The sequence below is a fragment of the Scardinius erythrophthalmus genome (genome assembly GCF_964197995.2).
Source record: "Scardinius erythrophthalmus genome assembly, chromosome: 1".
NCBI classification, from domain to species: domain Eukaryota; kingdom Metazoa; phylum Chordata; class Actinopteri; order Cypriniformes; family Leuciscidae; genus Scardinius; species Scardinius erythrophthalmus.
The window spans coordinates 37,784,181-37,799,106 of NC_138221.1; positions in this window are offsets into that span (position 1 = coordinate 37,784,181).

Consider the following 14,926-nt stretch of genomic DNA (forward strand, 5'->3'; position numbering starts at 1 on the left):
GCTAACATTAATTGTGAACATTGTCTTAAGGTGCTGAAGAAGAAAATTAATTAATATGTTGTTCATGTTGTTATTTAGCACGTTTTGAAATATATGTGACTCCTGAGTCACGTTGCCTGTTTAGGGTATAAAAAAGGGATTAACCCTAATTTTTGACCATCTTTGTATTTTGAGTTTTTAATTCACTATATTACAATGAATATAATCATGACAAACGATATATCGTTGGAAAGGTCTAAGACTCCTAAATAGATATTTTAGCACTGTTTTTTGTTACAAATTATGTAGAAACAGTAATAGATGAATTTATGAGAAGAGTGCACCTCAAAAAATCTACATCATAACAGGAGTTCTGGCTTTGTCACAAAAAGTCGACACACACACTTTTAATAACTGAAACTTTGGTTTTCATGCTACAAGTGTCAGGGTTTTACAGAGGATGCAGACAAGATGGTAAGGTTAATAGTTTATTTTCAGGGAGTGTGGAGATGCAGACAGATGGTGAGTAACAGAAACACAGAATAACAGTGGATGCTTAGCTGGTTGGTAATGTCCTTGTCTTTCTTTCTCTTTGCAGATGATGTCGGGCTGAAGGCAGAACAGGATGGCAGGCAGGACGGATTGGAGAGGATGAAATGACAGGTAGGAATCCAGGTAAGTGTTCGGAAGTCTGTGGGTCATGTGAACATCGACGAGACCAGACAAGGAGTGAAGGGAGAGTGCTGAATATAAAGGGTGGTTAATGAGGGAGTGCAGGTGATGATGATTGGTGATTGGGTGAGTGAGTGCAGGTGTGCGCCATGGAGGATTCTGGGGAATGAAGTGCACACACAGATGAAGGCTGAAGAACGTGACCGTGACATTACTCCCCCCTCCCGTAAGGCGCGTCCCGCGCCGAAGAAGGCAGCATACGGGAGGGGGGGGGGGCACCCTGGAGTCCGTGACGGGAAGGTGGAGCAGGTTCAGGAGTACGGACTCCAGGATGGTGGCAGGACAGACAGAGGAGGTGATCAGGACGGTGCAGGCTGAGCAGGGAACCAAGGTGAAGCAGACTGATCAGGGGACCATGGTGATACAGGCTGAGCAGGGGACCATGGCGGTAAGGACCTTTCTGGTGGCCATGGCGGTGCGGACCCTTCGGGTGGCCATGGCGGAGAGGACTCTTCGGGTGGCCATGGCGGTGAGGACCCTTCGGGTGGCCATGGCGGAGAAGAACCTTCGGGTGGCCATGGCGGAGAAGACCCTTCGGGTGGCCACGGCGGTGAGGACCCTTCAGGTGGCCATGGCGGAGACGACTGATAGCCCCCCCCCCAAAATTCCTTTGGGGAAATATCAGGCTTTAACACTGGACTGGAAGAGGCAGGGGGCGAAAGCGGCTCTGGGCTGGACAGGACCAGTGATGAAGGCGGCTCTGGACTGGACAGGACCAGCGGCGAAGAGGACTCTGAGCTGGACAAGACCAGCGGCGAAGAGGGCTTGGAGCTGGACTGGTCCAGCGGCGAGGAGGGCTCTGAGCTGGACAGGACCAGCGGCGAGGAGGGCTCTGAGCTGGGCGGAACCAGCGGCGAAGAGGGCTGTGAGCTGGGCGGAACCAGCGGCGAAGAGGGCTCTGAGCTGGGCAGCGATGAGGGCTCTGAGCTGGGCAGCGATGAGGGCTCGGTGCTGGGCAGCGATGAGGGCTCGGTGCTGGGCAGCGATGAGGGCTCGGTGCTGGGCAGCGATGAGGGCTCGGTGCTGGGCAGCGATGAGGGCTCGGTGCTGGGCAGCGATGAGGGCTCGGTGCTGGGCAGCGATGAGGGCTCGGTGCTGGGCAGCGATGAGGGCTCGGTGCTGGGCAGCGATGAGGGCTCGGTGCTGGGCAGCGATGAGGGCTCTGTGCTGGGCAGCGATGAGGGCTCTGTGCTGGGCAGCGATGAGGGCTCTGTGCTGGGCAGCGATGAGGGCTCTGTGCTGGGCAGCGATGAGGGCTCTGTGCTGGGCAGCGATGAGGGCTCTGTGCTGGGCAGCGATGAGGGCTCTGTGCTGGGCAGCGATGAGGGCTCTGTGCTGGGCAGGACCAGCTGTGAGGAGGGCGTTGAGCTGGACTGGACCAGCTGTGAGGAGGGCGTTGAGCTGGACAGGACCAGCTGTGAGGAGGGCGTTGAGCTGGACAGGACCCGCTGTGAGGAGGGCGTTGAGCTGGACAGGACCCGCGGTGAAGAGGGCGTTGAGCTGGACAGGACCCGCGGTGAAGAGGGCGTTGAGCTGGACAGGACCAGCTGTGAAGAGGGTGTTGAGCTGAATGGGACCAACAGTGAAGGCCCTGTGCAGGGCAGGACCAGCGGTGAAGGCTCGGTGCTGGGCAGGACCAGCGGTGAAGAGGGCTCTGTACTGGACGGAACCAGCGGTGAAGGGGGCTCAGTGCTGGACGGGACCAGCGGTGAAGAGGGCTCTGTGCTGGACGGGACCAGCGGTGAAGAGGGCTCTGTGCTGGACGGGACCAGCGGTGAAGAGGGCTCTGTGCTGGACGGGACCAGCGGTGAAGGCTCTGTGCTAGGCTCTGTGCTGGACGGGACCAGCGGTGAAAAGGGCTCTGTGCTGGACGGGACCAGCGGTGAAGAGGGCTCTGTGCTGGACGGGACCAGCGGTGAAAAGGGCTCTGTGCTGGACGGGACCAGCGGTGAAGAGGGCTCTGTGCTGGACGGGACCAGCGGCGAAGAAGGCTCTGTGCTGGACGGGACCAGCGATGAGGGCTTTGAGCTGGACGGGACCAGCGATGAGGGCTTTGAGCTGGACGGGACCAGCGATGAGGGCTTTGAGCTGGACGGGACCAGCGATGAGGGCTTTGAGCTGGACGGGACCAGCGATGAGGGCTTTGAGCTGGACGGGACCAGCGATGAGGGCTTTGAGCTGGACGGGACCAGCGATGAGGGCTTTGAGCTGGACGGGACCAGCGATGAGGGCTTTGAGCTGGACGGGACCAGCGATGAAGAGGGATTTGAGCTGGACGGGACCAGCGATGAAGAGGGATTTGAGCTGGACGGAACCAGCGATGAGGGCTTTGTGCTGGACGGGACCAGCGATGAGGGCTTTGAAAACTCTGGCTCTGGCTCGGGGAGAACGACGCTCACTGGCTCTGGCGGGCAGGCGACTGGCTCTGGCTCTGGCGGGCAGGCGACTGGCTCTGGCGGGCAGGCGACTGGCTCTGGCTCTGGCGGGCAGGCGACTGGCTCTGGCTCTGGCGGGCAGGCGACTGGCTCTGGCTCTGGCTCTGGCGGGCAGGCGACTGGCTCTGGCTCTGGCGGGCAGGCGACTGGCTCTGGCGGGCAGGCGACTGGCTCTGGCTCTGGCGGGCAGGCGACGCTGACAGTCACAGGCGCGGCGGGCATGACGCTCATAGACTCAGGGGCGGCGGGCACGACGCCTACTGCCTTGGTCTCGGCAGCTCTGGCGTGAAGTGCGGGCTCGGCTGGACTGGCGTGAAGTGCAGGCTCGGCTGGACTGGCGTCAAATGCAGGCTCGCTAGTGCTGGTGACTGAATTCCGGATGATGATGGGTGGCGTGGTGAAGATGGCTGGAGATGGTGGTTGAGTGGCGATGTCCTCAACCTCACCTACGGTGAACCTTGAGCCACTCAACCACAACACATGATCTAGATACTGGGCAAATGAGCCTGGGATTGCCTCCGCTGGAGCTTGCTGGTACAGATGGTTATCCAGTCCGCCCCAAAATACTGTTTTTAGGACATCATCTGTCCAGCTTACCCCAACAGAAAGCTCCAGAAAGCCGGCGACATATTCCTCGATTGAGCAGCCATCTTGAAAACAATGAATCAGACGATCAGCTGGGGTTAGGGTGAAGTGAGCAACTTCCATGCTTCGTGTGGTCTGGTCTTCTGTCAGGGTTTTACAGAGGATGCAGACAAGATGGTAAGGTTAATAGTTTATTTTCAGGGAGTGTGGAGATGCAGACAGATGGTGAGTAACAGAAACACAGAATAACAGTGGATGCTTAGCTGGTTGGTAATGTCCTTGTCTTTCTTTCTCTTTGCAGATGATGTCGGGCTGAAGGCAGAACAGGATGGCAGGCAGGACGGATTGGAGAGGATGAAATGACAGGTAGGAATCCAGGTAAGTGTTCGGAAGTCTGTGGGTCATGTGAACATCGACGAGACCAGACAAGGAGTGAAGGGAGAGTGCTGAATATAAAGGGTGGTTAATGAGGGAGTGCAGGTGATGATGATTGGTGATTGGGTGAGTGAGTGCAGGTGTGCGCCATGGAGGATTCTGGGGAATGAAGTGCACACACAGATGAAGGCTGAAGAACGTGACCGTGACAACAAGTTCATAATGAAACATATAATCTAGTATTTGTCACTAAAAAATGATACAATAATATTAACCTCTAAAAAAGTATAAAACATATATTATCCTCTAAAATTGAATATCTTTTTTATCGCCTTTTTTATTAAAAAAAGGCGATAAAGAGGCAAGAGGCGCCTCTTTTGGGCGTAATCATGTTTCATAATTTATGATCAAAACCTTTTCTAATCTTGACAAAATATTGTCAGAAAGGTCTGAGTCTCAAGGTTCGATATTTTGTGATAGAAGTGATATTTGGACAGAAATTTATTAATTTGTTACGGCAGAATGCATACAATTAAATTCAATGGAATGTATGTCATCCAGTGGCTATTTTTGGTATTACGCCTAAACAAAATCTCATGGGTACTTCAAGTTTTGTGATATCAACTTCAAATTTGGAACACAACTTGGTTAGATATATGGCTTTGATTTTATATTAATTTTAGAGTCAAAAATATTTTGTAAAATATATATTTTATATAAAATAATATTAAGTACAGTATATTTGATTTACTGTAAATTTAACTTCCATAACTTTTTCATACTTTCATTTTTTGAAGTGCTTTCACTTCAGCAATAATCTGCTGAGTGTTTTCTTTAAAACAAGATGAAACTTAGGTCTATACCCATAAGCATTCTTGAATTACATTTTTAAATTCAATTCAAGAATGTTTTTACATTTTATGAATTACCATTCAAGTTTGAATAGTGCATTTTAATGTCCATTCTCAAAAAGGGGGCTGAGAGTTAAGGGGTTAAAGTACCATTTTTATAGTAACACAAGGTCCGATTTCAAAACAGTTTTCACAGGCTGAATTTTGAGTTTGTAAGCTTTCGAATGATATATAATTTGTCAACATTAGATCAGATGAATTATAGGATATAATTGTTTTAAAAATGCAGTGGCAAGTGGGCCAGTAACAGTTAACAGATTAATGACTTGGTCCTTTTTTTATACCCTAATCAGGCAACGTGACCTGGGAGTCACAACTCATAAAATCCAAAATATATCAAATACTTCAAAAATTATTTTAAATATGTTTTACTTAAGTCCAGATGATATAAAAAATTACATTTTTTGCTTATCATTTTCCACTCTTGCCTATTTAAGGGTTAATAATTGTATGAAGAGCTGATCATATTACAATATTTGCTGAGAAAAGCCCTTCAAATAAAGATAATTCAAAGACATGATATTATTGTGGCAAATGAAAGCATTGAAAATACATTACAAGCCTGTCACTGACTAAAGTACACCTAAAGTACAGACCACAGTGAACAATTTTTGCAATTGAACCAGTTTATTACACAACAGCATTCACACAAAATGTTACCTATAACCAGTTTATCTCCTGACAAAGAGGAAAAGATAATACATAAACTTTAACTGGTAATTATTCAGAGTGTTTCCTGATCTGTGGGAAAGTGTGGTTTGGCGACACAAGAATTTACATACAGGTCGAAAACATGATTAATTGACACGTTTATTTATTTTTTATTGCATTATTGGTTTATATAATTAAACAAACTAAATTAGCATGTTATTATTAACAGCCTTAACATTGACATTTCAAAGGCCCTGAGACGTGATAGTTATCACTGAGTTTTAGCAGCAGCATTTCCCTTTTTATTCTTGGTTCACTTGACTAACTCATTCAAAGGGTCCTGAGTGACAGCATATCGAACTAAAGGAAAACCTCTGTTTTAATGAACTTGGGGTGCTAAAACGTCTAGGTTACGACTGTAACCTCTGTTCGACACTGCGTCGATGACGCTATGGGGAATACCCTCCTTGACCACAGATGTCTGAAAAGCTATCACAATCATTGCAATCGATATTGACTGGCAACAGCCTATGACGTCACTACTACAGTAGTGCGACCCGGAAGTATAAAAGGCACACCTAGAGAACATGTCATTCACTTATCTTCTGAAGGGGCTGTTCAGCAGGCATCCCCGAGGCATGGCAAACGACGCAGTGTCTCGTTCCCTGTTCTCAGGGAATAGAAGTTACAGTCGTAACCTAGACGTTCCCTTTCCAAATTATGGCTTGTGACAGAAATGTCAGAAACGCCAGGGGGTCTGAAAGGAGTCCTGTCCAGTCACTTTCTGAGGGGAACATAAAGTCAACCCTTAATGGTCAACCTGGTCAAATTTACTGATCTAGTCTTGCCAACAGCCTGTCTGTTTCCTAAACAGAGTCTCTCACAAAATCCAATAGGGAAAAACTGCAATTAAAGGCAGTAGTTCACTCACAAACCGGATCATAGAGACGGGCATCCTGGAGAGTAAGCTTCTTGCTAAGCTTCCAACTCGTAGGGGAGCCGCCATCAAGGAGGCCTGTTAAGGCCTAACTACTTGATAGCGAGGATGTTAGCAGAGTTAGCCTTCAGAAGCCTAGGTGCTCTCACAGACATTTCTATGGGCCCTGGTTATACTTATTTAACATTTCCAACAGGCAGTGTACTCAGCAGAAGTGTTATCGACCCTTTAAAGCAAGGAGAGTACAATCTTACACTACCGGAGTATCGAGGATGAATGTCACAGGCATCAGCCCGGGCAGTGCTTTGGCTCTAAAGGAGTATACTCAACCATCCCAAATGGGAGGGAGTAACTAATCTGTCTCTACATGAGCCTTGTTTGGTGAAAGGTGATTGCATATGAGCTATGGGTAGCGAAGTACTCTAATTAATGACCCTAACAAGGGGAGCACTATCAGCATGACCCTGAAGGATGTATCATGGTCGAGGCCTATTATCCTGTAATTTTACAAGACAGATTTTATATTCTCCACTAAACCCAAGGGAATGGTGGCCTTAGTAAGTGGCCAACGGCATTCGACCTTATGACTTGAATTATTATATTCAATGGGGTTCAGAAGAAAAATCCCTTTTAACTTAAGGCCTTGCTGCCAGCTACTACACTCGATGCTGTAAAGGGCGGAGGCCTGAGCACACTGCTTCTTACTCTCAGGAGAGAAAGACCTGACAACATCCATAGATATTTGCATGGGAGGCTTTTTGAAGGTAGCCCGCTACCTATGCTGCTATCTACCCTGTTACACCACTGGCATTTACACCTAATGCAAAAGGCGGGCCTTGGCCAGATGACTCTTGCAGTAAGTGGAGGCTAGTACTAGAAAAAACTAGATTTACAGGAATAAAATCTCCTGATGGTCTAAGGAACCTACACACAGATACTAAGAGGCTCGAGGTGAGAATGCTTAACAGACCACCACCAAAAATCCTAGATACTAAGCCAGATATCAAGGCAGCCCTGACACACGAATATTATATGTCTGAAGTTCAGAGGAGAACTACTGCTCTAGTATAAGGTGGCTATCAAGGTGGCCCAACGAGGGCCAACACTTGATTTCGTAGTTCTATCTGGAGCTTGACAGAGCTCAGTTGAAAAACTCCCGATAGGTAGGAAGCCGTCTCACGCAGAAATGTCTGTTTGATGCTCGGATGAATGGTGGCCTGACTAGAAATTTTTCGTATAATAAGGAAAGTATCACTACTACACTCTTCACTACCACAGATTGGCACTACCCACTATAAGCCTGACAACTCTAAATCAGAGGAAGCCTATGGGAAGGGTATGCATAGCCTACCTATATACGGGCACTTCAGGGTCCTATTTTTACTCCTATAAAAACCCTAAATATTTTCTAACAGGGAACCGAGGTCTACTGTTCAACCTTACTAAAAAACTCTCGTAAAGGGATGAGAACTACAGAGCTCAACTTTCTGCCCATAGAGCGATGGCCTAAACGACATTCACAAAATGGAGGCCTATCACCATAAAGAGCTCGAAAGAGCACACTTACTACCAAACCTGACGCCAAACCTACAGAAGGGTTCCAAATTGAAGTAATCACTCATCACAGGTCCAGCCTCAGGGCTGATGCAAGAAGCACCTGGGGTGTAGGAAGTGTGCAGATTCGAACCACAGTGTTATGCAAGATTTAATGCAGCCGAGCGCGCCTTCGACACTGGTGCATCGAGAAGAAAGGCTTTCCAAGTTAAACCACGGATGCCAATCCCTGGCCACCATTGCTGCCATCGAGTTCGATCAAGGCGGCTGTTTGTTTGGTGGCCCAGAGAGCTAATCTGCAGTGCGGCGCAGCTCATTTTCACTGCGTCAGGGGAAAAACCCCAACCTTGGTCCAAATATTTCAGCAGATCAGCGTGGTATGCTTGCAGCACAGCCATTGTGTGCATGGCATCACCAGCCAGGCCAGAGCACTTAGTGTCGATGCCTCTCCAACCGCGAGATAGTTCGCAAACCTCTTGTCAGTTGAGGCATCGACACATACCCATGGATGCACGCTGAACACGGGTTCTTCCATGCTTTTTCGATCATTGTATAGATCGGGCAGGAATGGGAGGCTCATGGGAGCTGGAGCATTATGGCTGGAAAGAAACCGTTCGTAAAGTCTGCCACGAGCGGTCTCTTCCCTCACGCGGACCTATGGCAGCAAAGCCTCGCTGAGGCACTCACAACACAAAACACTCACAACTCATCATACACGGGGAAGGGTGGATGTGAGGGTTTGAGTTGTAAATCGTCTTCACTCTCATCAGCCATCTCCTACTTTCTTGGGCTGCCAGCAGAGCACTCGTTGTCAGATCAGTGGATGTTAGTGACAACACATCCTCATCCGGCAGCCTCCGAGGGGCGTGAGAGATAAATAACTCTCTCAAACTCCTCAGCGAGTTCCCTCTGAAACCCCACAATTCTAGTCTCTGGTCTGCCTCAGTGTGAGCGGGACCTGAATCGCCTGGCACATATGTCTGCCCCTCTTCCCTCAAGGAGAAGGCCAGACAAGAGCGGAGTTTTCTCAAGGGAAAAAACTCACAGTTGGCACAAGCAGTTCCCTCAAGAACTGATCGTGTTTGCTCTGAGTCCAAACAGTAGACGCACAAGTTGTGTGTGTCATCAAGTGTCAATATCTTAGACACGAAATCCACACACTTCCTGATGCATTTTTCACAAGCCATGATTACCTTTTGAAGTTTTCAGGTTGAAGCTTTACAAACAAAACAGTCCCTGAATACGAAAAGAGGATGACATATTATCTAGGGGCCCCTTTTTATACTTCCGGGTCGCACTAGTAGTGACGTCATAGGCTGTCTCCAGTCAATAGCGATAGCTGTGATTGGATAGCTTTTCACCGGTTCACGTGGAGGGCATTCCCCATAGCGTCATCGACGCAGTGCGAGTTCCCTTTCGAAAGGGAACAGTATTGAGGATTCAATAACTATATCCTTCATGTGTGACATTTCACTGTTCCTGTTGAGAAACTGATTATCAAGATTTAGGCTTTAGATTTATGAAAGGGCCACTTACAGTTTGGCTATATATTGTGAGATGTATGGTATCAGTTAAATATTCCAATTCTGTTTGTTCGAAATGTTCAAATTCGTTTCTGGCCAGAGGTTTCTTTGACAAATGCTCATATTTGCTCTAATAACAAATATTTCCTTTTGATAGATAGATCCTGGCATCTGCAAATGGATGGCAAGCAGTGAAAATTAGATCAAAATTTGAAACGCTGAATAGCCACATCAAATATATTTCAGAAAATAAATTACACTTTACCCCAAATCAAATACAGACTAACATTTGTGAGGTTTGAAGATAGCTTGTCAAACCAGAGACCCAAACAGATTTCATTTTTCAAAGCCCAAAAATAATGAAAAATAAAAAAATTGTAGCCTGTCAGTCACATCAGGCATCTCTTGCAGATACATGCGAAGCTGAGAGGGGAAAAAAAGAATCAGATATCATGATTGCTTGGTGCTTATTCTGTGAATGGAAATGTGTGTAGATTATAATCTAATTAATAATTTGAGTACAGTTACATAATCCCCAATATCTAAATAATGTAACACTGATAACGTCTAAAATAATTAGGAGTTAATTTGATTATAATATGTGAAGTTTTTTCTTCACATGACATCCAAACAGCTAAAGAAACAGATTTTACCAACAGTCTTTGATTTAAACCTGGGTCTAATTATATCTAGATTTAATACAGAGTGAATTAAGAATTATAATCTCCACTGTAAAAAAAAAATTAAAACCACAACATTCCCCAACAATCATTTCACTGCTCACACTAGACGGATGCTATATTTTTTCTGGTTTAGATGTCATTCGTTTTTTTTTGGGGGGGGGGGGGGGGGGTCTTGTTATTGCAGCAAGTCTCAGTCGCGTTCAGTGGCCAGTTCAAGCACTCTGCTCCCATCACTGGATGTACGGTGAGCATTCAGAAGCAGTGAGAGCTGTACGGCTGTTTTACTGCTGAATTAATTGAGGTACCACTTGTGTTTCAGCAATAGTTCTTTTTGGAGAAGTTTGTAAAGAGGTGATGCAGCCAGCTTTACAAAACCCCAGAGAGCTGCAGGAAGATATAAATGAGCCTGTGAGTGTTACCTTTCTGCCTCTTTTGGAGATAAACAAACATCAATCCATATTCTTACAAGCCTCAAGAATATTTGGCATGAGGTCAGGTTTATTGAGTGCTTTATAACTAAATTAATAGGTCTGTGATGTCTTAAAGGTTGTACACCTTGGTAGAGGTAGAACAGATAGATATGATTTCAAAAATTCATTAAAATATGGCACATAAACACGTTGATGCCAAATGCCATTGATTGTTCCAAGTGTTTTAACTGATCAATACGTGCTAGTTTAAAGCAGAGTTGTGAATGAGATATGAGTTCTATGCAGAGATGAAGATTTTCAGTCAAGAATGATTAAAGGGGTCATAACGTGAAGAATCAAATTTCCCTTAGTGTTTTTTTTTTTTTTTTTGCTTGATTGCTTAATGCCACTGCATATGGAAATGAAAACTTTGAGCTGCTTCCAGATGTGTTTAGAGGCACTTTGATTATCCTTTTGAAGGATTCCAAGTTTCTTTTTTAGTAAGATTCCTAATAATTTCACTATGATTTTAATCATTGCACTTAGGTAAAAAGGTTGGATAGATGGATAGACTGACTAAAGTTTTGTCATTTACTCACATTCACGTGGTTCCAAACCTGTATGACGTTCTGTGGAACATAAAAGAAGACACTGAAGATATAAAGACTGCTGCAATTCATAGTCACATTTAACTTTTTAGAAGCTACAATGAAGTTGATTGATAAACTAATCAAATAGCAAAAGGATAGTGATGTTGTTAAATAATAGTGATGTTTTAATACCACTTTTAAAAAAACACATAATCGTGTTGCAGTAAAATCTTTTTTTTTTTCTGTTTTTTAAAGAGTAGTCAAATATTTAAAATATTTAAGCTGTTTTTAAATAGTTAAATGTAGGCTAAAGGCATCATTTTGTGTAAATGAATATTTAAGCTTGCAAAACACTAAACTTTTAGGATTATTCTTATAAAATTTCATAGACAGAAGGTCTGCAAGTTGCAGTTGGATTTTCCGACAAATGCATAAAGTACACTAAAAAGTTAGATCTATTTAAATCAGGTTGGCTTTGCATAACCAGATGTGTCAATTTGCCCTGTCCATCAGAGTTAGAGGTTTTTGTGACTTTGCCACTTGTTGGATAATCGTCTTACAGACTTTGAAACCTGAGCTCATCCTGACAATTCTTCCACCCTGAAGTCTTTTAATTGAATGTACCTCATGCATGCACAGCCTCCACTTTCATGTTAATGACTCTGCATAGTAGTTGATTGCAGAGGGCCCTGCACATCTGAATAATAATCATTTCATTAGAAAAGACTGTTAACATCAGGAGGTGTAGCAATTTGAATGCGACATTAAGGAATGTTTTTGTTTACCTTTTGGGACATGATTTTAATTTACAGTGTGAGACTGATACACCCGCTGTCAGTGGTGGGTCAATGACGAGAAAAGGAACAAAACAACTCAAAGTGACTTATGTGTACTTTTATATCTGATAATTAAATGGAAAATATATGATGAATATATATATACACATTACACATGAATTGTGCATCAAGTACAGTGTGGCATAAAACCTAGTCCCCCATGATGCTTATTTATTTTTTTATTTTTTTAAATGGGACAATAACACACAATGAAGAGGCTGTTTTGAATGCTCTGTGGAGTGTTTTGAGCTTAGTCTAATGATTGCAAGCAGCAATTAAAAGTAGCAATTAAAAGTAAATTGTAGAGGGAACTATAAAGTGAGACAGTATTAGATCCACAATAGAGCAAAGATAAAAGTTTTGTATAACCTATAAACTGATTTTTTTTGTTTAGTTTTTAAATGCAAGATACTGAAGCAATATTTATTATAATAAAAAAAAATAAAAAAAATAAGTAACTCAATTTTTAACTTTACGTTATATTGCATATAACATTAATGTGCTGTTATTGTTGTTTGAGGGCATCCAAATATGTCTATCTGTCTGTCTTAGAAGCTAAAGAGACTTGAAACAGGACATCTCACAAAATAGTCATTTAATAGGAAACTCGAACACTTATAAAAATAAACAACTAACATTTACGATCACTAACTGAACCAAACAGGAAGTATACACCAGGGAAATTAGCTAATTAAATGACAACAGGTGAACACAATGACAAATCAAATGAACTGAGAAACTAGGTCAGGGGTCCGTTCTTCGTACGTCGCTAACTCAGTTGGATTTGATTGTTGATGATTTGGCATGATCTTGGATTGTTTGGTTCTTCGACGCTCATCTTGCCAACCGTATAATACAGAATTATTTCCGTATAATACAGAATCGTCCCGTATTTAAGGCATCAGTGAAGCGTCCCGTATGAAAGCCATACGGAACGCAGTTTGTCCCGTATTTTAAGGCATACGCTCTAAATTGAGAATTAACAATTTCTTTGAGACAAATCTTTGTTTGATTTGCAAACATAGACGATCACGGAAGGCTTTAAGACCCAGCAAAATCCTCTAACGGCTGTCGCTCCCGCTTCATAGCCATCAGGACTCGCGCTAACGGCAAATCCATTCTTTCACTGTCCGCGTTTTGATTCCGGCTAATCAGTTTGGGCGACTACAAACAACGTGATTATTGTTCCACATGAGTTACGCAAGAAAACATGCAATCTACCTGAGGGAAGACGTTATCAAAAATCTTTCACTATTGTAAGTTAATGTTAAATAGAGAAAAACATTTGATTTAAGGAACTTGTAGCCTACCATAGCTGGTTGGACCTCGTTATTGAAACACAAAATAATCAATCTCAAGCACCAAAAGCAGCCCATACTAATCATCTAAGTTCTCTTTATCTGGAGAGTATGCACTTTTCATTTATTTATACATGGTTGCAAAAACATTTAGGCCTAGTTCAACATTTTAAGTGCCATTGTTTCCTGTCGACGAATGCGCATGCATCGCGTCTGAACGCGTTGTTGTCTTTGGAGCTCCATCGATTTGATTTATAATTCTTGATTTTTCTCTTTAAACTCACTTACAACGAACATTTTCTACTTTTCCTCACCTCATAGTTACAACGCGGACTGTTGAGCAGACGCGTCTCAAGCCTAGTGATCCAACGCTGGATACTCTTATAGGTTACGTCCGTGGATCACGGCTGAACGCGTCTTCTCTGCACTCATTTACAAACAAACATTATTTTTTTTTTTCTCGCCTATCGTGCGTCTACTCTACACCCGTACCCGTAAAAAGACGGATTATATCCAAGACTTAAGCCATAAATTAGTATTAATATTGATAGCATCACTGGTAGCGTCGTTGCTAACTTAACTTACTGTCCATCTGTTAAAATGGCGAATATATCAAATGTAAGTAGTTTACCTTTTGGTGCAGGTGAGGACACATTTGAGCTGCACGCGGTGCAGTCTGAGCTGGAAGCTGTTGAGAAACAGATCCACGACCTTTTAGTGAGAAAAGCCGTGCTGATAGACCGGCGGTTAGCTCTTGAAACATCGCGCGCCGAGGCACACAAATCAGAGACTAACGTTACTAACCCGATGACTCCGACCTCGTCTACTCCGTGCGTTCCTCAACATCGGTCCCGAACGTCGAGGTCGCGATCAGCCATGGTCTCGTTCACCCCGGCTCCAACATGCCATCACGAAGCCTGGATTTTACCGCAGCGGAAGACGCGAGCCAGGTCTAGACCAAGAAAACTCTCTCCGACCCTCCCGGTTTTCGAGATATCCACACAAAACCGTTTCTCCCCTCTTCGCGAAACAGAACGCGATGCTGTGATCATCGGCGATTCCATCGTTCGACACGTACACGCTACGTTAAATAAAAGTAAGGTGCATAATCACTGCTTTCCTGGTGCTCGTGTTTCTGAAATCGCTGCTCACGTTCCCGAGATTCTGAACGAGCGCGTCGGAACTGTGGTCCTGCACGCGGGAGGGGCAGACATCAGACTGCGCCAGACGGAGGATCTGAAGAAAGACTTCAGGAATCTGATCGATACGGTACGCAGCACATCGCCTGATATAACGATTATTGTGTCAGGACCGCTTCCCACGTACCGACTAGGTCATGAAAAGTTTAGTAGATTATTCACGCTAAATGAATGGTTAATGTCATGGTGCAATGAGCAGAAACTGCTCTTTGTAAATAATTGGAATCT